Here is a 24,887-nt window from a genome sequence, read left to right as displayed (position 1 = left end):
ATCTAAAATAAGATGCAATTATTTTTTCCTCACATGCACTTTTTAATCTCATCATTTGTGCTGAAATGTCTTCATTTGTTTCTTATTTTTCTGGGTCATACTGTATTTTATCCTAAAAAGAAAGTAAGAAATAATTCTCATAACATAAAACAAAAAGGTAAAGTCTCATTCTCATTGAAAAATTATTTCATTGTATTTATACATCATGGTTGTAACTGCCTTTAATTTATGCATTTTTATTTATTGCTTAATTTTAATTTTTGAATTTTATTTTTAGAGTTAAAATTAATATATTTTATGCTAAATTAAATCTGTTTAAACTTTCATTTTGGATGAATTATACATGATGCATATCGTCGCAATCCATGATTCATATTCTTGCATTTTTGCCTTATATAGTGACACCCTTAAATAGTATTTTATTGTATACTTTTATTTATTATTTACGATAATAATGCAATTATAATCTGGTGATGGGAGAATTCAAAATGTTAATTATTTTATTTATTTTATTTGGGAATGAAATGTGACCTGGATGGTTTTACCATGTTATCAGCCCTCGGAGGATAGAATAGCATTTACTGTATGTGAAGCTTGTCCTAACAGTGAGAGTTGAACCACAGACTGAATGTAACCTCACCATAAAACTATTCATATGACACTGCAATTCTGGATTTCTGACGTAACAGGAAACTGATAGACTGATCAAATAACGTAGTTCAGTGTTTGGGATTTATTTGCTGTTGCAAGAATGCAAACAAGTGAGGACTCTTGATACATGAGAAGAAAATCCACTCTTAGTACTTAACATCAACCACTGTACATTATTCCATGAGATTAAATAAACAATTTGCCACAAACAGACTGACAGGTCTGTGAGTAACATCTCTCTGGAGTGGTGCACTGAAAAGGGAGTAATTTCATTTCATGTGTAAAAGATTGGTGTCGGCAAGTGTAGATTCACCAAAAGCTGAGCTGACAGCCCAGACAAGCAATTACTGTTATTTGTATAGTTCACAGGTGATGGACACAGAGAAGACAACCTCAGACCAGACACGGTTCGCAAACTGACGAGGACGACCTGCGAGAATCAACGTGCACATCAAACTCAGAGCGTACTGACAGGGAGATGAAGTGTGTTTGTCGGCATTTCTATACGTGCCGAGACTGCAGTCTAGTTATACACGCACGTCAAAAAGATATCTGTTCCGGGTGTGATGTCATGTTTAGGAGTGGGTAGACCATCTCCTATGGTGGAGTTGCTTTCACTTGTCAGCAGGCTTGTTTAAGAACTCACCTGGCTAAAGGCTCAGATCATCTCCAGATTGAAGATTCTTTTGGGTCGATTCTTTCTGCATGCACATACCCAGCATGCTAGAGAAGGGAAATGAGGCGGAAAGAGATTAGCCCACCCATTGATCATTGCTTCTCAACTGAATTTTACACATATGCTGCCTGTGCAAAAGGTATTTTTGTATACCATGATGGCAAGATTCAGAGGTTGTGTACATGGTATTGTGCTCAGATGGTCGGGGATGTCAATTGCATATGGCAAGTGATTCCTTCTTATAAAGCGACAGTCACAAAAAATGATTGTATGAGTAGAATGAATTCATTTTGAATGGAATGGAAGAAAGACACTGGCTGTGTCTGAAATCGCATACTCTCTGAGTAGGTGGTACTTTTGTAATTACCAACCGTAAAAAAAAAGTATGTTCTATATACTGTAGTATGAATGTTGTCATTGTCGTGTGACCTGCCAGAATCAGTTGCATTGCTTTACTGTGAATTCAGCTTTGCATTAAACGATTTTAATATATACAGTAGCATAGACAGGGGAAAACTGATTGACCTCCCAGTGTGCCCCCACAATGACTTTGTAAAAATTGTAATTAAACTTTAAAAATAATTTTAAAAATCATTGCGATATTAACTAATATACAAACTGCAAGCCACGGAACCAGCGGCATTGGCGCCTCTGATCATGGGCCAGTTGTATAAACATAGTCAGCACGATAAGAATGTGACTAGTTTGACTTACTAGCAGTAAACCAAGTGGTTATCAGTCTTATTTTTTTTAGATTCAAATTAGACCAATCTAAGTTTTTATGTAACTGACCTTAAAAAGGTATGACCAGTCCTGCAGAAAAAACTAGGTGTATTACTTTTAAGACTAGCAGTTTATGCAACCGGCCACAAATCTTCACGGCTGCATGATGCTGTGTATGCACAGAACAATACAGGGGTAGAGAGAATCTACGAATATTGTTTGTTTGGATATAAACACCTCGAAATGCACCATATTCATAAAAGAAATTTGGTGTACCCACAATTTGCAACCCAAACATAACCACCGCAACCTCAAACTTCATTCATTCATGTAAAACGGTTTCTTATGGATAATTTGACTATCTTGACTGAATTGCCTTGCCATTTTTATGATGGCTGTTGTTGTTGTTGTTTATTAAATATTATTGTACAGTAAATAATATTGTGTTCGTGATGGTGATTTTAGTTACATTATTCTGCCATTAGATGGCGACGAGACTCTTTTTATGAGTGTGTCCGCAGTTAAGACTTTTATATTGAAAGTGACTGAAACAGGGTTGTAAGGAAGTTATTTTTACTTTCAACATCACTTTGTAAGATGGAGCAAACAAATGCACTGAGCAGCGCTGTCATCGGAAATCATCTAAACAGATGAAAGGACAGTACGACAAAGATATCGCTTTCCTCAGCAGACATTTAAACTCATGTTTTATTGTGAATATGAGATTGAGCTGAAGAATGAATGCTGTATCTGATGCAGGTAATCACACTGGCTCAGTCCATCTCTCTCTCATAATACTCTACTCTACATAATACAGTGAGCTTTTAATACAGTGCATAAGCTTTTAATGAAGCAACTCAACATTCCTTCGTTACTAGTTCTAAAGTGAAGTATTCGAATTAGTAACGGATCTTGAGCTCAGCTGTTAAACTGCCGATTTGAATCTGTGGCGGAAGGAAGTAGTTCTGCACAAAGATGGTTTTTAAAGACACTCCGTTGTTGTCTCTCTCTTTTTTTATTTACACACTTGTGCCGTCGAACTGTTGTATAAACGCAATATCACACTTGTAGCCTGCGATATGTCTGTATATGAGCACGCTGTGATTGCCTATGGCCAAATCACAGCCGTGCTCATATACAACCATATCGCACTGCTAGTGTGATAGTGCTCACAGGTCGATGTGATTTTGCCAAGTAAGACATGTTAACTAAACCTAACCCTATCCATAATTTATTCCTAAAATCAGAGGGAAATGATAGGTGAATAACAAGGGTGTAGAAGCATCTAACCCTGATTGTAAGCCTAAAACTGACATTTCTTGAAAACCTATCCCTCAATTCTGATTGGTTGACTGGTATGTTGTTCCAGGATCAACAAGGATGTTGATCCAGAAACATGATGTACTTGGTTAAAATAACATTCACCAGTGCTCACATGTGGTGAACGTGATTTCACCAAGTACAACATGTTCCTGGGTCAGGTTTACAATCAGGGTTAGATGCTACATTAGGGCTGTCAGTCGATTACAATTTTTTAATTAATCTAATTAATCGCAAAATACATTTGACTGTGAAAATACCCACAAAAGGTTATTTAAAGATATTTTTGTTAAATGAGAAAGTATCAAGTAGACATTACAAATTGTAGCTTTAGAAATATTTTATTTGATTCAACAAAAAAATGTATTGCACATAAACATTTAGGCTACAACGGCCTAACATAAACTATGGAACATAAAAGAAGATAATTTGAGAAACATCTCAGTATTGTTTGTTCATACAATGAAAGTCATTGGTAACCAAAACAACTTTGTACCAACAGTCATCAAAATACCTTCCTTTATGTTCCACAAAAGAAAGGTTTGAAACGACATGAGAGTGAGTAAATGATGACAGAATTTTAAAAAAATTCTGTGCCCTTTAATGTTTTTATTATTGTTATTGTTATTATTATTATTAATATTAGTATTAATTAAATGATACTCTAAATAAGAAACTAAATCTGCCAGGAGGTGGCGGTAAATGTCCAATGACTGATTCATTCAGTAATGAAGTAAACGGCTCTCTTTATGAATGGGCTTTGAATCATTGGTTCACTCGATTCGTTCAAAACGCGGATTCATTCAGAAACTAAACATTGCTGTGTTGCTCGGAGACGCGCAACAATTCTGCTGTGGCTTTAAAGGTAATATATTCTTTGCAAAATTGAGCAAAAACACATAATATTGTGTTTAAAATATAACACAATATCAACTTCTTACTGAACTGTTGTATAGAATCGCATTTAAACTCCAATATCTTGAATTTTAGGGCATAACTGCATTTATGGAGTTGTGTTGCCCTGCATCATATTTGTCAACCATCAACTGTATGAAATGTAAGATGATGTACAGGTCTGGGGCGGGGCCAGTGCGTTAACCGCGTTAAAATATTTTAATCGCGTTATTTTTTTGTAACTAATTAAGTTAATGCGTTAAAATGACAGCCCTAATTTACCTACATAATCAGCTGCCTATAACCCACCAGGTTAAAACCAAAGCCATGTAATTATTATTATTTATCTTTGTGTGTATGTAGTGTTGGGTTAATGGTTTACAGCAGTTTTGTCTTCCTCTAGTGTGTTATACACGTGAACTGGACATCTCGACTTGCCGTAGCACTTAGTTACTCAAACAGAGCTTCTCTTCAATAGAAACTTTAAGTAACGTTATAGCTGCATCCGAAATTGCATACTTCTACTATATAATAGGTGAAAAACAGTATGTGAAGTTTGTCAGAATTCAGAGTAGCCTATTCATAAAGCAGTAGGGCTGTGTCTGAAATCACAAACTCTGTGAGAAATCACAAACTCTGTGTAGGTACTTCTTTTGAATAAGTAATTACTTAGTGACTGTTACAGAGGCTGCTTCTTAGCTTTCAAGCTGTCGTTTTAACATTACATGGCTGGTTACAAACTTTGTACTGCAGCCAAGAAGAATAAAGCTTTTAAAATATAATGATTATTTCCCAAAAAGTTTACCAAGCAGAAACGCCCATGTACATTTTGGATATGTTCTAACAAATCACACATTTCTTACTAATGGCAATTTATTTTCATTTCCTTGTCACAGAGTGCTGTCGGATTGCTGTTTAATGAAATACTTTCACAAAACGTGTCCTGTGGGAAATGTCCTGGTGCAGCGCCAGTGGAGCAAGAATCCTCGATAAGGTAATTGATAGATTGAGTGTCCCACCTCCCCTCCACTGAGCTGAAGAGTGCCGCCCTCTTCTGTGCATAAAGGGGCATTATGGGTGAAGCTGGTAAAGGAGAATTTTTTGGGGTTTGGGTCGTTCCATTAATGTGATTAATGAACTAATTACTGGGATGGGAAATGAGAGGTGAGGTGTGTGCATGCATGTGGATGCGAGTGTGTGATTGTAAACCTGAAATAGTGTCGCACATAATAAACACAGACAGCATTACAATGATGTGCAGACACTGCAATGTGCTGTGTTTTGCAGATCTATAGCTGTCGCTGACGTAATGCAGTTTGAGTCGATAAATGCACCCACCATAATATTGTTATAGTATGTTGTCATATTGTCATACTTTTGCATCAGTCTATAACAGTCACGCAGGTCCTCAGGAGCTTTCCAAGAGCTGGTCATCTAGGAGATTTATGTATAGGCTGAAATGAACACTCCAGGGAAATGGCTCCATAAATCCAATGAAACTTACATTTGTACCAACAGTAATCACACAAGCCCAAAATAATTTTATGGATCCACCCGGACTCTGGTTTAACTTCTGCCCCTGGCAATGTAAGGTTTGTAGGTACATGAAGTATGGTTCTCATAAAAATTTAGTTGGGAACATTTGAGCTTTATGAAGGAATAATTGAACATCTAGTTAAGAAACAGACAAGAGCTCTGTTATTTCTTTACTAGGCCTTTAAATGGGGATGCATGGGATTGTAAGTGGGCAGTTACAGCTCTCTCCTGGATTGCTTGTTGCGTAAAATGGAGAGTACACTACTGAAAATGGACCTTTGTTGTATTTCTACAATATTTTAAACTGTTTTGTGATATTGTTTTGTGAGTATGAAAGCAATATAACATTCTGATAATTGCAAAATGGCACTAGAAATGGTAGGATCATTTCATGTTTTTAAATCACTTCAAACTTTGTTTCAGTGGATCGTTTTAAATTTTATTAGAATTGTTTGTCAAAAATATCCACAAAAATTTCTTAGTGACATTTTTTTATGTACGCTGTAAAAAAAGTTGTAAATAAAACAATTATTGGAGTATATTTTACAAGAAAATAGTTTCAGTCTTTCTACTTGAAAATTTCACATTTAATTCAGTGTTACTTCCTGTTTCTTTGTAATTATGTGAGATTTATTAGCCATCTCTTGAGTGAATTGAAATTTTTTCTAAAGATTCAAAGTACATCCAACACCATCTTTTTTCCAGTTTATTAAATGCTTGTATAAAAATATATGTGAATAAAAATAGCTGTTCATATTGGTGCACATAAATGGAAGTAAATTGATTCTTCTGACAGAAAAAAAATCACATATACTGAATACTATAGCATCAAATAGCTGATAAATATTTAGATTACCCAGCACTTGTTAGATCATGTACGCATAGAGATCTGCCGCTGATGTTTTGTCACATCAGAAGCAATAAGAGCTTTAGATAATGCCATTACTTGATGTGTGCAAAACCCATATTAGTTCGCTGCTTTTGTTACTATGATTGTTTTCTTGATTTTTTTTTTGTAGGAGATACAACCATGTCTCATTTTCCTGTTCTTTTATGTATTCATAAGTTCTGCAATAAAAATATAATAATAATAATAATAAATAAGAGTAGGCTTACTTCATGTATTAACCTCTGCAGAAAAATCTTTATTTATTATCATTATTTTTTTATTTTTTTTATTTTTCTGGCTTTGGCGAAGAATTCGGTTCAGAACTACAAAAAAAATATGAATAAAAAGCGCAAAAAAAATATAAATATGCCGAATGTGCTAGAGATGTAGAGAGGTTTAGATAAAGGGGTTTGGGTTACTAATAATCAACATTTAACGTGGTAAAAAAATATTTATTTAATGTTATCTGTGTTGTATTTCATCTGCAACAACAATGTGAACTTGGCCATTAACTTTTAAATGCATCATGCAAAAAATCTGAGCAGAGTTCTCTGCATAAAAACCCACGGCTGGCAGATCAACATGCTACTTCTTTTCTCTCCGATACGGTAGGAAGTTAAATGAAATGAAATGTGGAGGATGTTAACTGTGACAAGTTGATTGACAGGCTGGCCAGTTTACAGTGACATGGTGCGTGTAACTGTGACAGAGCCTTCCAAGACGCAATTGTATGACGTGGTAGTTTATGTGGGGGCGTGTTAGAACGAGCCGTTTTAGGTAGGCGTGGTTAACTCTTAACTTTTATAAAGAATATCTCTTTGGTTTTGAGACTTTAGTGTTTGCAACTTTACAGATCTTCTTTATGCACCAAGAGCTTGTAACACTCCAAAGAGAAAGGAAAAATTTGAATCGCATCATATGACCCCTTTAAGGGCGTAGTATAAGTAGGCACATTGGGACACAGCATCTTTTTCCCATCACTGGCATCAAACAATACCACTTCTTGTCCTGTGTGGAATTAGTGGGTTGGCTTGAAGGCCTGTGACAGACGTGATACAGTCCATAAGTTAAAATCCCTATTGACAGCTATAGTTTGCCTCTCTTCTGTGTAGTGAATCCATTGTTGCCATTTTGATATTAGTGGGGATTGCGTGCCAGCTGCCATGTCGAGGAGTGCCAAGGCAGATGGGATAGCAGCAGGAGTTGTTTTGGGAGTGAGGAAAAATACATGCAATGTGGTGAAGAATCTGTCCTTCCTTTCTCTCGTACTTTTCTTCTCACAGTAAGGGCTGTTAAATTCACTGCTTCCCTACCTGGCCACAGCAAGGAGAACACTACTGTATTCATTAGTAAACCACTACTTTTCTTTAATATAGAAAGTAGATTCTTGATCTATTACATCCCTTTCCACCTCAAGGTTAAAAAAAAAATGTTACAAATCATTTGTGAGATAAAGTTTAAAATAAGGAATATAAGTCGCCACAGCACTCTACTCACATCTTTAAATGCCTAGGTAAGAAATATTGCATTAGGTTGCAAAAAAAACAACAACTGTAAAACCAAATAGCCTGTACCAGGGTTGGTGCCAAAGCACACAAAGTGAGGGGACATATATTTTTTTGGTGTGTTTGCGACTAAAATCGTGTTCCAGGTCCCCCTTCTGTAGAAATTAACGCAACTGATTGCTTCTACAGTGGACTGAAGGAACAAGTGGTTGGTGGTTATCTTCGATAGCTAGTGCCCATACCTGCATTTCAGCAAATCATTTAGCGCCACTGATAACATTACATCACCTAATTAATATTCATTAACTAGACAGATATATGCCCCCTACTTTTAAGATTGTTCTCACGACCCTGGTTATTTTACTCATTTAGTTTCTCTGAAATGCTTCATTCTGATTGGTCAGTAATGACATTCCGGGGTCAGTTATTCACTAACAATGACTGTCATCAGTAGCAACACTGTGTAATGACTGCCGATACTGGCGTCTGAGGGCAACACTTATCACTCCGTAGACAAATTCTCTCTTGTCTTATTCAATCATAGATCTTGCACCTCAGTTATCAACTGTATTTAAAATGAAAATTTTAAATGAAATGTACAAAATGTACACTATTTACTTTGTTAGCGTACATTGTTAGTCTTGAGGGGAACAATTAATCCATGCAAGTTAAACCACTGAAAAAAAAAAAGTTTGTTTTGGTAATCTTTAATAAAAATATGAACATTCCTTCTCTAATGATGTCATTTTGGCGGCTTGGGCAGACAGCATCTTCTGGTTCACACAGACTTTAACAGCAAGCCTACGTTAATATTGTTGTAGTGTTCTTCTTAAAGGATACTTATTGCACGATCAGTGTAAGTAGATGAACTAGGCTGTATGACTCTACATTATTCCTTAAATGTTCATCTTGGCGCAAAGCTGTGTGCTTGGAACTATTTTTCCTTACAGAAGCTTTGCATGTAATGAGCTACTAAATTATTTTAACTCAATGTAATATTTTGTCTAATTATTTACTTGTATGGCAAGTAGCCAAATAATGGGGATAGCGGGATAACGTACATCCAGCTAGTTATCACAAAATAAATACCTTCAAAATGATACTAGACTGGTCAACCTGTCGATAACAACTGGTTTTGCGATAACAACAGGCTGCTGCATGTACATTGTTCCTTACTTATTACATGATTCTATTGAACGTTTTGCAGTCAAAGATTTTAAATAACCGCTAGTGTTGGTTCTGAGTCCACTTTGTCGAGTCCTAGTCTTTAACTAATTCAGTTTTATCTTCATTTTATGTTACTACTCTAATAACCACTAATGTTGTGTCCCAAATTATGCACTATACACTATGAACTTATGTACTACAAACTTAACCGTGTATTGTATGAATTTATAAGCTTATTTTCCCTTACGAAAAAGAAGTTTATTCAAGTGTGCTATTAGTATACTTCTTTTAAACTAAAAATAGGAAAGTATACTTTGTCTACTTTTTATGTAAATCTCAGAAATGGGCTTTATGTACTTCTCAGAAATATACTTAAAATGACATTTAAGTATACTTGACTTATACTTAGAAAAAGTCTAAATATATTTTTGTTGATCGACTTTATCTACATTTTGATTATCATTCTGAATCCAATTCATAGTCTTTTTTCAGCCTTTTGTTCAAAATGTTGTTTATTTCTTTATTTTTTATTTATGAAACTTATCCACATTCAAGTGTTTAAAAAAAGAAAGCATGAAGCTAGAATAGAATGTTTTTGGTTACAAGCAGATACACTGTTCTTTTGATGTTTTGTATGTTCAGATATTTCATGTAACAAAATATATACAAATTAAGACCTAAATAGGGACATAGTAGTATACATTTGATGTAAAGTTCACTTAAAGAAAACTTACGAGTATACTTGCAGTATAAAACTACTAAACTAGTAGTTTACTGAGACTATACTTCAAAGTGTACTAAAAACGCTACTACAAGTATTTAATTAGTAAACTATCAGTATACCTATAAGTTCACTTTTAGTATAGTTGCAATACAAACTAAACATTTTGATGTAAACTAGTTGTGTACTCAAAGTTTACTACTGTTATACTTAAAGTATACTTAAAAGTATACTTTTATATACTAGAAAGTGGGCCAATTTAGTCCCAAGGAGTATTGAAATAGTACACTTACAAGTATACTACTAGTACACTGATATTTGTATACTTACTACATAAAGTATACTTAAAAATATACTTGAACTTTACTTAAGTATACTTACTAAAATAAACTTGAAGTATACTACTTTTTTGTAAGGGTTGTCATTCATCATCAGAGTTTGATAGCCCCCTCCACTACATACTGTAATTAAAGCAGCGACACTTGAGTGCATGACGTGTCCAACATTCCATACTTCGTTTTTTTGGGTAAAGAAGTGCTTCATCTGGGCATTTTTCTTTGTGGAATTTTCAGTGTAAACACACTACTCACAGTATTTATACTACAAAACGGCATAGAATAGTGCATAAGTTTGCAAAATGGGACACACCTTAGGTGACCGTATTTTTTTTTTTTACTTCACTGTGTGAAATAAAGCACCTCAGGGTGATGTGACTGCTCTGACCACTTTATCCCTTATTTCATTTTATTATTTCATTATCAGTTACTTATGTTGTTTGTGTATAATTTAATTAGGTTTTTTTTGTATTCATTTGTTTTTGTTTGTTTGGAAAGGATGGTGAAGCATCCGTCTGTGGGTCACAATCTGCTGTACAGTGTCAACAGTGCTAATTAATTTCATCACAGACTCACTCTGCATAATATAAAACTGCTGTATGCAGCATGGCTGTACTATAGTTGGCTGAATTAAAGTATCGCCTCAGGAATTAAACCATTCACTGGGTTTAAACACCCAATGGATGTTTCTTTTATGATCACAACTGTAGTCAGCTGTACTCGCCCAGGGGGGACGGCTGTCACCACACAAAAACAAGCATACTGTCAGTTAAAATAGACTTCACACGCTCTCTGTGTCAGTTGTCCCTCATCTCAGAAGAGAAAAAAAATCCCTTCTCACAGCATTTTCATTTGGGATGGAGATTTTGTGTTTGTAGAAGATTCTGTTTATTTTCTGTCTGGCCCAAAGCCTGGATCAGTGAAGATGAAAAGGCTTAGTAGCGTAAAGCTCTCCTCCTTGCCGCTACATTTGCAGTAGTTATTTATTCATGACAAAACCCATTCACGCCTTGACAGGTTACGCTCCTCTGATGTATGGTGCCTGTTCCTGGTGATGCACACTGCTCAACCCTAGGCCCGCTCGCCCCGGTAGAGCTTTGTGGCTGCTGGCTCGGGTGGGCAGAGTACAGTGCTGGCGTTTGATACACAGCGTAGAAAACTCGCTGATGAGGGCAGCCATGGAGAAATGTGTTGAGATCACTTTTACAGAGTAATAGCTGGTTGGTGCATTATGAATATGAATCTGTCGGGGTAATCAACGTTTTCCTGCTTGCTTGTGCCATTTATTCAGATTTCACCACCTGAACACAAATCCTCCACTGTTTATTTGTCAGAGCTCGTGATTGCAGAGCTCCATGACTCAATGTGATGTACTTTAGCCACCTAAAAACTTTAGTGCAGGTCATTTTCCACTCAGTGTGGGTGATATGTAATACTACAAGAAAGTTTCCAAATCATGTTTGTTGTCTATCCATATAAATAAATTAACTTGTACAATTATCATTTAGATTATTCAAAGTCATTGCATGTGCATGCATGCAGCATCGCAGTGTACAGAGCAGGACCAGGATTAAAAAACCACCATCTGATTACTGAAGACTTAATTTTATTTGGACTGTGTGTGTGTGTGTGTGTGTGTGTGTGTGTGTGTATATATATATAATATGCAATGCATATATAATTTTAGCATTTTATACTTAAGTATAAGTATACATTTTGCAGGCCAACCCAAAAGGCAAATTTTTGTCTGGGTTTTTGTAATACAAACTCTATTTTCAATAAAAGTAAAAGTTTGAAAATATTATTTCCATTTCCTAAATTAACCCTCATTAAAAAACACACACACACACACAATCAGTTTAAATGTCAAAGTTAATTTTAGGGCACTCTCCAGTTCTGGCCTTTCTGAACTCCTGAGAAAGTTACAGAACCCTTGAAGCTACTGCAAAATTAAGTGCTAATATTATGCATGATTATAAAACACTGTTTTATTTATATTATAAGAGAGTGGATTAGGTACCATATTTTTAAAGCTTTATCATCAAATGAATAGAAATATTGGAAAAGGGAAACAAAATTTTGACCTAGGAACAAATGACCAAATAAAATAAAAGAGTTACATAAAACTAAGTGTAAAGTAAAAAGACATTTTCTGCATTTTTAAATGTCTACATTTTAGTCATGGTACATTTTAGTCTTAAATACATTCTGTTGTTTGACTTTTGACTTTTAACTTTCATGTTGTTGGTAAACGAGGGGGAGACTTTCTTCAGACCTCTGAGTGGTGTGCATGTTACATCGATATGCCAGTAGCTGCAGAGAAGGAACTGTGCTATGAGTAAGTTTTCCGGTTTGTTCAGACACACTGATTTATTCTATAGTGAAACAAGTAACTGCGTTTATGAGTCATAGTCTTGTTCAACAACTCTGATTCATTCAAGAACAAAATAACATTACTGTGTTCAGGTTTCAAAAAAGGTAGTTTTACAAGAGAGTGCCTATTTGTACTTGTTTGCATTTGGAAAGACGGCTATTTGGTAGATGGAGTTCACTGCCCATAATTTTCTGAACTATCCTGCAACTTTCTATTTATGTAGCAAAAAAACTTGTCATGTTACATCTGCTCAGTAACTCTTACTTAGTATGTTCAAACTGCATTCAGAAGCAGTATGGCTATGTCTGCAGAGATGAGAACACTATGCTACACTGCCAGGCGTGTGTCTCTCCTCTTTCAGCACATTCTTGTAGTTGCCTCTCGTTCCCCATCTCTGGTTCTCAAGCCCAGGCTAGCATTGTTCCTCATTTCTTATACATGGTTTTCTTTAGCGCTGCTGCTCCTGCCAGACAGCGAAAAACGAGCCTGGCCCATTAAATCTGTGTTTACTAGAGAACTCTTCTACAACGCTGCTGAATGCTACACACAGATGAATAAAACATCACTCCTGACTCTGCCCAGGAGAGGCTGACATCATAAGTCAGGACGAGACTTACTGTCATATCCTTAAAGTAGGTAGTGAAGTCAGGTTTGCTGCCGAGGTGCCATTCATGTGCAGTCGGCTGGTATAAGTAATCCTCTGTCGTTTTGTATAACAGCAGTGCAAGCTACACTTTAGATTCTGAGGCCAGAATAAAGTTTGTCAGGTCACTCGTGGGTGGTACAGTACCAGACAACTTTTTTCCCCACTTACCACAAATGAAAACAAGTTTAAATGTGATCAATACTGTACTTATTACACTATATCCGTAATGCAAAACTTGATCAAATTAGCCAACATATTAAGCAAAGCAAAATCAGACTGATCAGAAGTGGGATTAATCAAGTTGAAATTTCCCATTTCTAACCTCAGATGCCATGTTTCAGACAACTAACCCGTAATTATCTCAACTCTCAGGGGCAATATATCGCACAACAAAAAGTTGTTATTGTGACAGGCCTAACTCCACATGAATTGAGGTGATATCTCACTAGAAAAACATTATTAAATAGCAATGTTTCTAAACACTGATTTGATCGTTTTTAAATTTTATTGTTTAATGAAATGATTATTCAAAATATTAGGTCCTTTAGATTTTATTTCCAAATATGAACACATTTTTTTAAACCACAGCAACGCTTTTGTAATGACAATCAACCAACGCTTTGCCACTTCTTTATTTTGCTGATACACTCATTTAAAAAAAAAAATGTATTTTTATTATGCCAATATTTAGCTGCTTAAATGTACTTAACACATGATGGTCTCTTGCTAAGTTATATTTTTAAGTTTATGATTATTCCAAAAATTAGAACCTTTAAATTTTATATCCAAATATGATTGTAACACTTCCTATTTTCTGGATTTTTTTAAAACCACAGCAAAGCGTTGCAATCACTTGCATTATTTGGCAGCCGCATTCATTTAAAAAAAATATATATATACAAATTTTGTGTCCACTAAATATTTGTAATTCTGATCACACAAAATTTCAAAAATGTAATCTTAATTAAGCTAAAATTCAGATACTTAAATGTTCTTAATACATGGTGAATTCTTGCTAAAATTCAGTGTATTAATGTTAACGGTAACGGGGCGCTGGGCCACTCATTGGCGCCCCTTAGCTAATGCTGCCCCATACAACAACCAAGATCACCTATGCTTAAAAACAGCCTTGAAATTAACCAAGAGAACACTGCTTTAGTTGCTGCGATCTTGGGGTCAGGAAATCTGACAGAACCATCTGCAAGTTCAGAGTTCTGTAATTTTGCACTTTAAAACATTTGAAGGAAAAAAAGTTCACCAGTTGGTTTGTCCACCGATCCCTTTTTTTTTCTTTTCAATGTATCTCTGCGCATTTTTATTATATTCTATATTGTTTATTATTTAAAAAAAACATTCCCATTTATTTAACATTCTATGTTTATCTCATTATTTAGAGTTCTGTGTATGGAGATTAGAAATATGCATATAGAGAAATAAATGTCATTTTATTGTCAGTGAATTCATTTACATGCAAGATAGAATACAATACTTACAGTTATCAACCTATTAAGAATTGCAGCTTATTTTCATTTGCTAGCATTGAGCAGGTGAAGCAATGTCACTAGCAACATCATTGTGCTGGCGCTCAAGACAACAATCAAAGCTTGTTTCCTTGGTTGAGTACCATGTAAAAGGCCCTTAAATAAGCTTATGGGACTCACATTGAAATGATGCAACTTAGAAATATACTTTTGCCTCTTTGAATGCTATTGTCTGTCATTAGTGAAAAACAGCTTGTAGTGGACTTTGTCCCCAAGTTACCTTATTGCCATGGCAACAATGACTTAAAAACAGATATTCAGACCCATGAAACTATTTGGTAGGCGAATAGAGGATTCCATGGGCGAAGGTCAGAGGCATTTCAAACTAATATTAACATCAGTGATGGCAGCTAAACCACATAATTACAAACCTCTCACCAATGCAAATCCATTGTAAACAGTGCCATGACAACACATTACCCCTTCATTTCCAGGTTTGTGTATCCACAGAGAGTTAATATTAGCTTCTGGAGAAGCTAATGGTCCATCTCTGTTTATATACTTTGTATGGAGAGGGAGGTTTTTGCTAATTGCCTCTATTGTTGGCGCAATATCAAACCAGGACTCTTTCCAGCTGAAACCGATGATACAAACAGTGGTAAAAATGTACAAAAAGAGAATAAAATGAGAAAGAATAAAAAGATCAAAAGCACTTAATATTGAGCCTCCATAAAAGATCTTTGAAAAGATTTAAAAGCAGAAATTTTGCAGCAACAAGTGTACACAACATTTTAGTTCAATGGATTTCTATTGTACGGAAAGAATGCAAAAATGAGGAAGATCTTCAAATGGGCTTCTTCAGGGAATATTTTACTCTGTGTCTGTGTGATCTGACCTCTGCAATGCTTTCAGAGTGTTCTTTTGAGGTTTTCTATTGAAGAACTGGTCCAAATGTTTTGGAAGGATATGAATTAAACCCCTTCTGTCCTTCTGCCAAGCACATGACCCTCTCTTCTCCAGGGAAATGGCTTCCCACCATGGAATCTCATGTTTATCAATGACCTACACAAAGGCTGGATGATAAAATAAATGTCTCTATCACATAATTTGCATATTTATATATACAGTGCAGGTCATTAGGGCAGAGTTTTGAAGGGATTTTTAGCTGTAATCAACATATTAAGATTCTAATGGATGATCAAATGCCTATAAATTGGAATTAATTGATCATACATTAATGCATGCATATTTGGGCATATCCTCAGTTAACTGGTATCTTTATTAAACCTTACAAATTTTTTACTCTGATTTAAGATTTTTAAACTTTTTAGTTTTTGTTAAATTAGACATTTTTCCATGTCTTCATTCATTCGTCTACTTTTCAAATATTTATTTTAATGATTTAACCTTGTCTCAGACCCAGACTTTCAATCTTAAATTATGAAAGTCCATAAAAAATATTACAATACACATATGATCATACAAATAAACCTTTACAATTTTCATTGTGTGAAAATTATACATTTATATATACTTTTACGTCAATTCTCCCACTCGTAATTTGTTTGTTTGTTTGTATGTATGTATGTTTACTAGGGAGAAATATCACTTGTTAGCAGAATATTTTATTGTATAAAATGTTTCCATCACCATAGTTTCCATTACAGAATATCAAGCATAATACATTTGAGTTGTTGACATTTGTAGGGTCAGTTACATTACAGTTCAGGAAAAAAAAAGATACAGAATTATCTTGTGATGCATGTCCACTGTTGGACATTTTTAGTAGACAAAATAATAATAATAAATAAATAAATTAGTTGTGCAAGTTTATTTTCAGAATTTCCACAAGCCATTTAAAACAATTTTTTCCCCCCTAAAATGGCAATTAAAATATGTTAGATAAGCAAAAGTCGTAAAGAGTCTCTTCCACTAGAGCAGAAACAGCTGCAGAGTCTGGTGTCCTCTGGTGACAGACATCTTCCACAGAAACGGCCCTAAATCAAGCACTTCTCTAATGTTCATTTCTCCCTTCCCCTGCTGACTCCCCCAGAAATTATAGTATTTACTTGCTTTCGGAGCCTTCTCTAACCTGCTATATCCATCTCTGAGATATACCATCTGATGTCACCCATGTAACTCATTGAACCTATCCTGTAAAAAACGAGCGGCTTTGCATTGAAGATGAAAAAGCTGGCGTCTGCCTGCTGTTCAGATGAGAGAGGCTTTAATGTGCTCAAACCAAGTTGCAAATCTTCAGAGACAAGTGCAGCCACAGAATATTAACGGACGGTGGGGGAGGCAGAAAATGTTTTACGCAACTTGCAAGCAGGTTTTAGCTAAACAGTTTGTTGTTTTTCTTAGTATTACAACAAAGTTCTAGTTAAATCCTTTTTTTTTCTGAAATTCTCTGGCATTGTAGTAAATTGTCAAAAAGTTGGACTGTCTTACATGATATGATGTTTTTGGTTCCCTCTACAAACACTTTTGAACGTGTGATCCACACTCTTACTGTTATCACGCCTGAGAATATAGGTTCATATCACCCTATAGCAAAATGGAGGGAAAATGTGAATGTGTTATTTTTTAAATTTCAACAGACTGGACTAAAAACGTGTTATGAATGTATACTGTACTGCAGGAGAAAAGATGGCTGCTTTGAACTTCTTTTCTCTTTAATTCCTTCAAATAATTTACACAGTTAATTATGAAAGATCATTGGCCAAGACTTAAAGTTATAAAAATGTACAAAAATCTGTTTAGGAACCTACTTCACTGCAATTAACATGCTTAAGAAGGTTCTCACAAAAATCGTTAGAGGTTGATGCTGCTGTACTGGTTGCTTAGTTATTCGTACTTAACTGAATCAGAAAGTCAAGGTTTAGCTGGTTAAAATGGCCCTAATTGTACATGTTATAATTATACAAAAAACATCAGTTTCATTCAAAAGTCATGACCTTGTCAATAGCATTTTAAGTCATGTGACATTTACAGTTCAGGTGGAAAAACAAAGAAAAAAACAACACCTGAGTTGATGCATTCTATATTTGTTTGGAAAAGTCACACCAAATACAGATATTTTCAAATTCATCATTGCTTTCCATACAGCACAACAATAAAAAAAGAAAAATATAGATAAATGGATAGGTAAAGGTTCAATAAAGAAAAAGAGAAAAAAATAGTTACATTTATTTTGTATAATTTCAATCAATTTATGCATAATATCGAAAAGGGTTTAAACCACATTTGTCATCATTTATTCACCCTCATGTCATTCCAAACCTGTATGACTATGTATGCAAGACAAAATATATTATTGCAAAAACTTTAGACTCCCCCTGACTTGAAGAAAGTCAGCCATACAGATTTGGAAGGACATTAGGGTGTGTAAATGATAATAAAGTTCTGCAATTAAATGAGCTGCTTAAAGGAATAGTTTACCCAAAAATGAACATTTGCTTAAAATGTAATCACCTTCAGGCCATCCAAGATGTAGATAAGTTTGTTTCTTCATCTGAACAGACTTGGAGAAATTTAGCATTACATCACTTTGCTCACCAGTGGATCCTCAGTGAATGGGTGCCGTCAGAATGAGAGTCCAAACTGCTGATAAATACAACACAATAATCCAAAAATAATCCACACAACTCCAGTCCATCAATTAACATCTTGTGAAGTGAAAAGCTGTGTGTTTGTAATAAATGTTTTTTTTTTTTTGCTGTGTGTTTTAACTTTAAACCTTCGTACCTTGCCAAAATACCAAAAGTCCATAATCCATAATAACACTTCCTCCAGTAAAAAAAAAAAGTCCCCTCTTGTCATCTCACATCAAAAACCAACCAACATATTTGTTTTCACTTGTAAACGGTGCCTGATCTGTGCATATTTCTCTCCTGATTCATAAGCGACAACTTTTTCACTTGAGAAAGCAATATTATGGATAGAGGATGAGCATTTCATATATACATGTGGCAAAAAAGTTCAGAAAATGTAAACTTTTGCTTCAAAGCAATGACACATGCATGAATTGACCAATTACAATTTCAAAAAGTCTAGTTCAGAAATGGGTCTTTCACTCTGGCAATTTAGTCCAAAATCTTTGAATGAAAAATTGATTGTCATGCTGACTGTGAAGCAGACCATGATACCCGATTTGTTTATTGTAATGGAGCATTCTTGTTGTGTTGTGATGCTCAGTGTCGCTTTAGTTTCCGGTTCTCTTCCTCTCTACGTGCAGATGTTTAAGCAACAGATGGTCGCACTCTGATTTCATGCTTACCACAACTCCACAAGGATGAAAGCCCCTCTAGAGCAGTCACAGCCAGCAACTACTATGGTGAATAAAAGTCGTTTTGGCTGTCTGCGGGTAAATATCTATTGTGAGTGGTGCGCTTTTAATGTGTCGCTCCCGGCAACAGAGTGAGATGTTGCTCCTGAGCTACGTGTTTGGAAAGACAAGTGAGTCTGATCGGGGGAAAAATAAGTTGAATGAATGTTAAATAGAATAAAAGAAAGAAACAAAGAAAAATATGAATCAAATCTGGTAGAGGTCATGGCACTGGTGAACTTTCTCAACTCTGCTGATCTTTAAATAACTGATTAAAGGCAGCACTGTTTTGAGATTCCTTAAGCATTCTGTTCTGGGGTTTGTTCTAATCTCTAACCTTAAGTAATAAAGTTCTGCAATTAAATGAGCTGCTTAAAGGAATAGTTTACCCAAAAATGAACATTTGCTTAAAATGTAATCACCTTCAGGCCATCCAAGATGTAGATAAGTTTGTTTCTTCATCTGAACAGACTTGGAGAAATTTAGCATTACATCACTTTGCTCACCAGTGGATCCTCAGTGAATGGGTGCCGTCAGAATGAGAGTCCAAACTGCTGATAAATACAACACAATAATCCAAAAATAATCCACACAACTCCAGTCCATCAATTAACATCTTGTGAAGTGAAAAGCTGTGTGTTTGTAATAAATGTTTTTTTTTTTTTGCTGTGTGTTTTAACTTTAAACCTTCGTACCTTGCCAAAATACCAAAAGTCCATAATCCATAATAACACTTCCTCCAGTAAAAAAAAAAAGTCCCCTCTTGTCATCTCACATCAAAAACCAACCAACATATTTGTTTTCACTTGTAAACGGTGCCTGATCTGTGCATATTTCTCTCCTGATTCATAAGCGACAACTTTTTCACTTGAGAAAGCAATATTATGGATAGAGGATGAGCATTTCACTTAAGAGATTCATTGATGGACTGGAGTTGTGTAGATTACTGTGATCATTTTAGCAGGTATTTGGACTCTCATTCTGACGGCACCCATTCACTGCAGAGGATCCATTGATGAGCAGGTGATGTAATGCTAAACTTTTCCACATGTTCCCATGAAGAAACAAAGTCATTATGGATGGCCTGAGGGTAAATATTAAGGGATAGTTGACCCAAAAATAAACCTTCTGACATCATTTACTCTTTCTTCTGTGGAACACAAAATCAGGTATTTTAAAGAATGTGTCTACTGTTTTGTCTATATAATGACAATGGACCCCACTGACTTTCAAAAAAACAAAAAGACTGTCAAACAAATTTATACAGCTTTGGAATGATGGGAAGGTTGACATGAAGATGACAGAATTTTCAGTTTCATATTATCTTGCATGTAAAAGGTGGTGCACATATAGCGAGTCCTGTGACATGCCTGTCCCTCATATGGTACCATCTGATCAGATGAATCATCTGGGGTCACACTTAATAAATAAGAACAATGGCTTTTATTAAATCTGGCTCCTTGACTCTGATCTCTCGCCCTCTCTTACACACACAGGTACTTTGGGGAGGGAGCGCATTGTCTTTGAGTGTCACACTTCTGCGTTGCTGTGCTGTCATCACCTGCATGTATCAGTCATGGTAATGACAACAATGATGATTGAATCAGTTTGTAATTATGGATGCGTGCCGCTTGTCTCCTTGCTCCTACACGGATAAATCGGAAATGCTTGAAGGAACAGTGAGAGCCAGGAACGTGCTGTGCCTTATCATATCCAAAATAGGCTGCATGCAGAATAAATAGGCTTAATTGGAGGAAGATGACAGTGGCAGGCGTCTTTCTGTGTACCCCATTTGAGCTCACGGTGCTTGTGTTTGCTCATTTAGTGTAACCTGATAAAAAGATCTCAGGTGTTTCTGTTGAACAGTGTGCTCATGTCCTGAAACAAAATTTAATGAGCAGAACAGAAAGTATTGAAGTGACTACAAATACTTGGCAAATATGTTTAATGGGTAGAGGGACTCCTACAGATCCTCACTGCCTAATTTAGTATATTTATATTTGTATTTATTTTAACGCATCAGTGCAAAAGCGACTGAATGGATTCAGGATAGGTTAGAGCAGGGGTGGCGAACTCCGGTCCTGGAGAGCCGAAGCCCTGCAGAGTTCAGCTCCAACCCTAATTAAAACTCACCTGCCTGTAGCTTTCTAGTAACCCTTCAGACCTTGATTAGGTGTGTTTGATTAGGGTTGAAGCAAAACTCTGCAAAACTTTGCAGGCCTGCGGCTCTCCAGGACCGACGTTCGCCACCCCTGGGTTAGAGCTATGCGATGCACATATTCAGTTCACATATTCTGAACTCTCTTGGTCAGGTCAGGTTTTCAATTCAGTTCAATCACTGTAAAGTGTTTCACTACTGTACACCTACAGTGGGTACAGAAAAGAATCACCCCCCGTTATAATAATCACATTTTTGTTGCTTTGCTGCCTGAAATGAAGATGGACACAATTTTTGTTTTAACCGGCTGTATTTACTCAGTGCAACTTATAACTTCCAAGTGAAAGATATAACACCAACATGTCAGAAAAAGGATGAATAAAAAAACAGAATCACTGAGTTGGAAAAAGGATAACCCCCTCCTAAAAATGACTTGTAAACTCAATCAGATGTAGCTAATCACCTTCTCATGGCACACAAAGCCATTTGACATTCAACTGTGATCAGCTGTGGTCATTTTGATTAGCTCAGCATGAAAAGAGCTTTCCTGGAGCATTTCAGTCCTTGGTAGTGCAACTGAAGCAAACAGTCAACTATGGGTGATAATGGGTGACAAAATGTGGTTATTTTAAAGGGGGGTGATTCTTTTCTATACCCACTGTAAACGCTAGAGTGTGTTCAAAAACCTGCTGCCTATGTAGGCAGCATTTTAAGATATATTACACACAGATCAAAGTTAAAAAACAATCACATTTTCAGCAAATTCTAAAGCAAAAATACTAGAGATTTTTTCAGAACTAATGTCACTTTTGCATACACTTGAGGATGCGTTGATTAAAAGTGACTGTACAGACATTTAAAATTTCACAGAAGATTTTTATTTCAAATTGATGTTGTTCTGTTGAACTTTCTATTCATCAAAGAATCCTAAAAAAATATATATAACAGTGTCCACAAAATATATTAAGCAGCACAAATGTTTCCAAATCAGCATATTAGAATGATTTCTGAAGGATCATGTGACGCTGAAGACTTGAGTAATGGCTTCTGAAAATTCAGCCTTGTCAACACAGGGATAAATTAAATTTTAAAATATATTCAAATAGAAAACAGTTATTTTAATTTGTAATAATATTTCATACTACCGTATGCCACGAAATCCCACTTGTTTTGATATATAATGCAAAGATAAGTATGCATTTTTAACTGTGGCTTAAGTGTTCAAAACACTTTTTAAGGCAACAACAACAAAACCCTCTCACTCTTCAAACATGCATGTGTTTAGCCGATTAAGTCTCCTGTATTCACAAAGAGAATGATCTGTGCTGTAATTATGTACACAACTGAACAAATCTGTTACTATACACACATTGGCATGTTCCCAACACCTCTGCACAGATCCGAGAGCCTCTAGTTGGTCATACCTCCTCCTGTCTGGGATCAATAATGAATGTATCTGAGCTAATAATAAAGCCTAATTTGAATGGAGTGCAGTATAGGTTCAGATGAAATGATGATATGTACACTAATGGCAAGGAGGTCCTTGAAGTATTTCAAAGACCAGCCTCTCTGAGCCAGAAGAAAGACATGAAAATCTCAACGGCAGCTGTACTAAAGACTGATATCTCTCTTTCCCCTCTCCAAATGAGTCTTGTCTTTCACTGTTATATAAACATGAATGCTAATCAGAAATTAGGACATATATTAGTCATGGACATATACATATGGATCTGGTCACTATAATGTATACACTGTATGCATATGCATATCTTAAAGGGACAGCTCACCCAAAAACGAAAATGCTGTCGTTTACTCGTTCCAAACCCATATATGACTTTCTTACTTCCATAAAACACCAAAGGAGCAAGGGCGTGTCTAGAGCATTTTAAATGGGGGGTGGCAGGGGGACTTCGAGGCTTTACTTAAGTTAAAACACTTTCATCATCCTCATGAATGTATGCTGGTTTACCTAAAGGCTGCGACACACACCAGTTTTTGTTCTGTCGAATCCTTTCATTATAACATACAGAGTGTATACACGACGATGTTAATAATATATTAATTGCACACTGTGAAATTCATTGGTCATAACATAACTTTGTGAGATCGCGATGAACAAAGAGTGACAGTTTTTTAGTGGTTAAAAAAGGAGCGCTCTGCCAATCATCTGCATATGTTTTGGACATGTCCGAAGCTGGTAAACTTTTGGTCCTATGTATTTGAGACGCTTAAAAAAGCTCTTAACATTAACATTGTCCCTGACCCATTTCTAGCCCTGTTTGGGGTTTCTCCTTTGCAAGATTTGATGGCCCGAGATCTTAAAGTCATTGCTTTCACTACAATCTTGGCCAGACGGGCTATTGTACTTAAGTGGAAGCATACTTCCCCTCCATCTCATGACAGGTGGATACAGGACATTTTCTATTGTGTTAGGCTTGAGAAATTGAGATGTTCCCCCTTTGGTTCACTTAAATCCTTTTACAAGACTTGGGATCCCTTCTTAAATTACATTAAAGGTTTATCTTGCTCACCTCCGACTGGTAACGATCTATAACTTTTAACTATTAAAAGACTGACTTGGAAGGAATTTAAAGTTTATTGTTATTATTTTCTTTAATTACTGGTTTATTTATTTTATTTTATTCTTATTTACTTATTTTCTTTTTATTTATTATAATTATTAGTTTTTTTTCCTCAATTGAATCATTAGAGGGGTTATTTGGGTAGAGGGACGGTTTGTGGGAGAGATTAATGACGGACAGTTTCCTGTGGTCTACTACTTTTCTTTCTATGATGTACCATTCTGTAACTGTCACTGAAAATGCTAATTAAAAGATTTTAAATAAAAAAGGAGCGCACTTTGCGAGCTTTCTAGGCAATAATCCATTTAAAATGTAGAACTTTGTTTTTCGGCCATACACACGTTGCAAAGTTTCACCCCTCAGCACCCTCAGTGATTATTTCTGGTTGGTATGCTTTTATTGTATAGCCTACAAAAACAACAAAATACAAATGCACTAAATAAAATAATTTAATAAATGCATATTTACTATTTAAGCACTTAACTAAAATAATATTAAATAATTAAATAAATAACTAGAGAAGGCTGACTATAACTAGTTTGCTTCCATTTAGTAAGAAAAGCCTAGGCTACTCTTCACCTGAATTAGAAAAAAAAGCTCTTCTGGTCTTTAGTGATGCGAGGACAACATTTGAGCGTGTACACGCAATATCTGAGCGAGTGCAGATCCAATTCATAAAAAAAAAAATTCATGGGAACTTCGAACTGCGTCCTCTAGGGGTCACTATGGGGGACGCCTCGTCGTGACACGTGTCTGAAACATACATTGAAAAAAAACCCACTCGTTGGCCGGCGACAGCCATGACGTCACTACCGGTGCGACTATAGTATAAATAGGTGCCGGGAGCACACATCATTCTCTTCTTCGTCTTCATTGACTGTTTTGTTTGAAGCGTGCACTTC

The 24,887-nt window shown here is 35.7% G+C and overlaps 1 long non-coding RNA gene across 1 annotated transcript in view; it reads left to right on the top strand.

Moving 5' to 3' along the window:
- The first annotated feature begins 5,166 nt into the window (after positions 1–5,166).
- Positions 5,167–24,887, top strand: part of LOC107721019 (uncharacterized) — a 40,082-nt gene continuing 20,361 nt past the window's right edge. Inside the window, exon 1 of the long non-coding RNA XR_001637669.1 lies at positions 5,167–5,258. This is a non-coding gene — a long non-coding RNA (uncharacterized LOC107721019). The remainder of the gene's footprint in view (positions 5,259–24,887) is intronic.

Source organism: Sinocyclocheilus rhinocerous, unplaced genomic scaffold, assembly GCF_001515625.1.
Source record: "Sinocyclocheilus rhinocerous isolate Xijiao unplaced genomic scaffold, SAMN03320098_v1.1 scaffold1202, whole genome shotgun sequence".
Lineage (NCBI taxonomy): Eukaryota > Metazoa > Chordata > Actinopteri > Cypriniformes > Cyprinidae > Sinocyclocheilus > Sinocyclocheilus rhinocerous.
The sequence above is the reverse complement of the archived record's forward strand: the minus strand, read 5'-3'. Positions and strand labels throughout refer to the sequence as shown.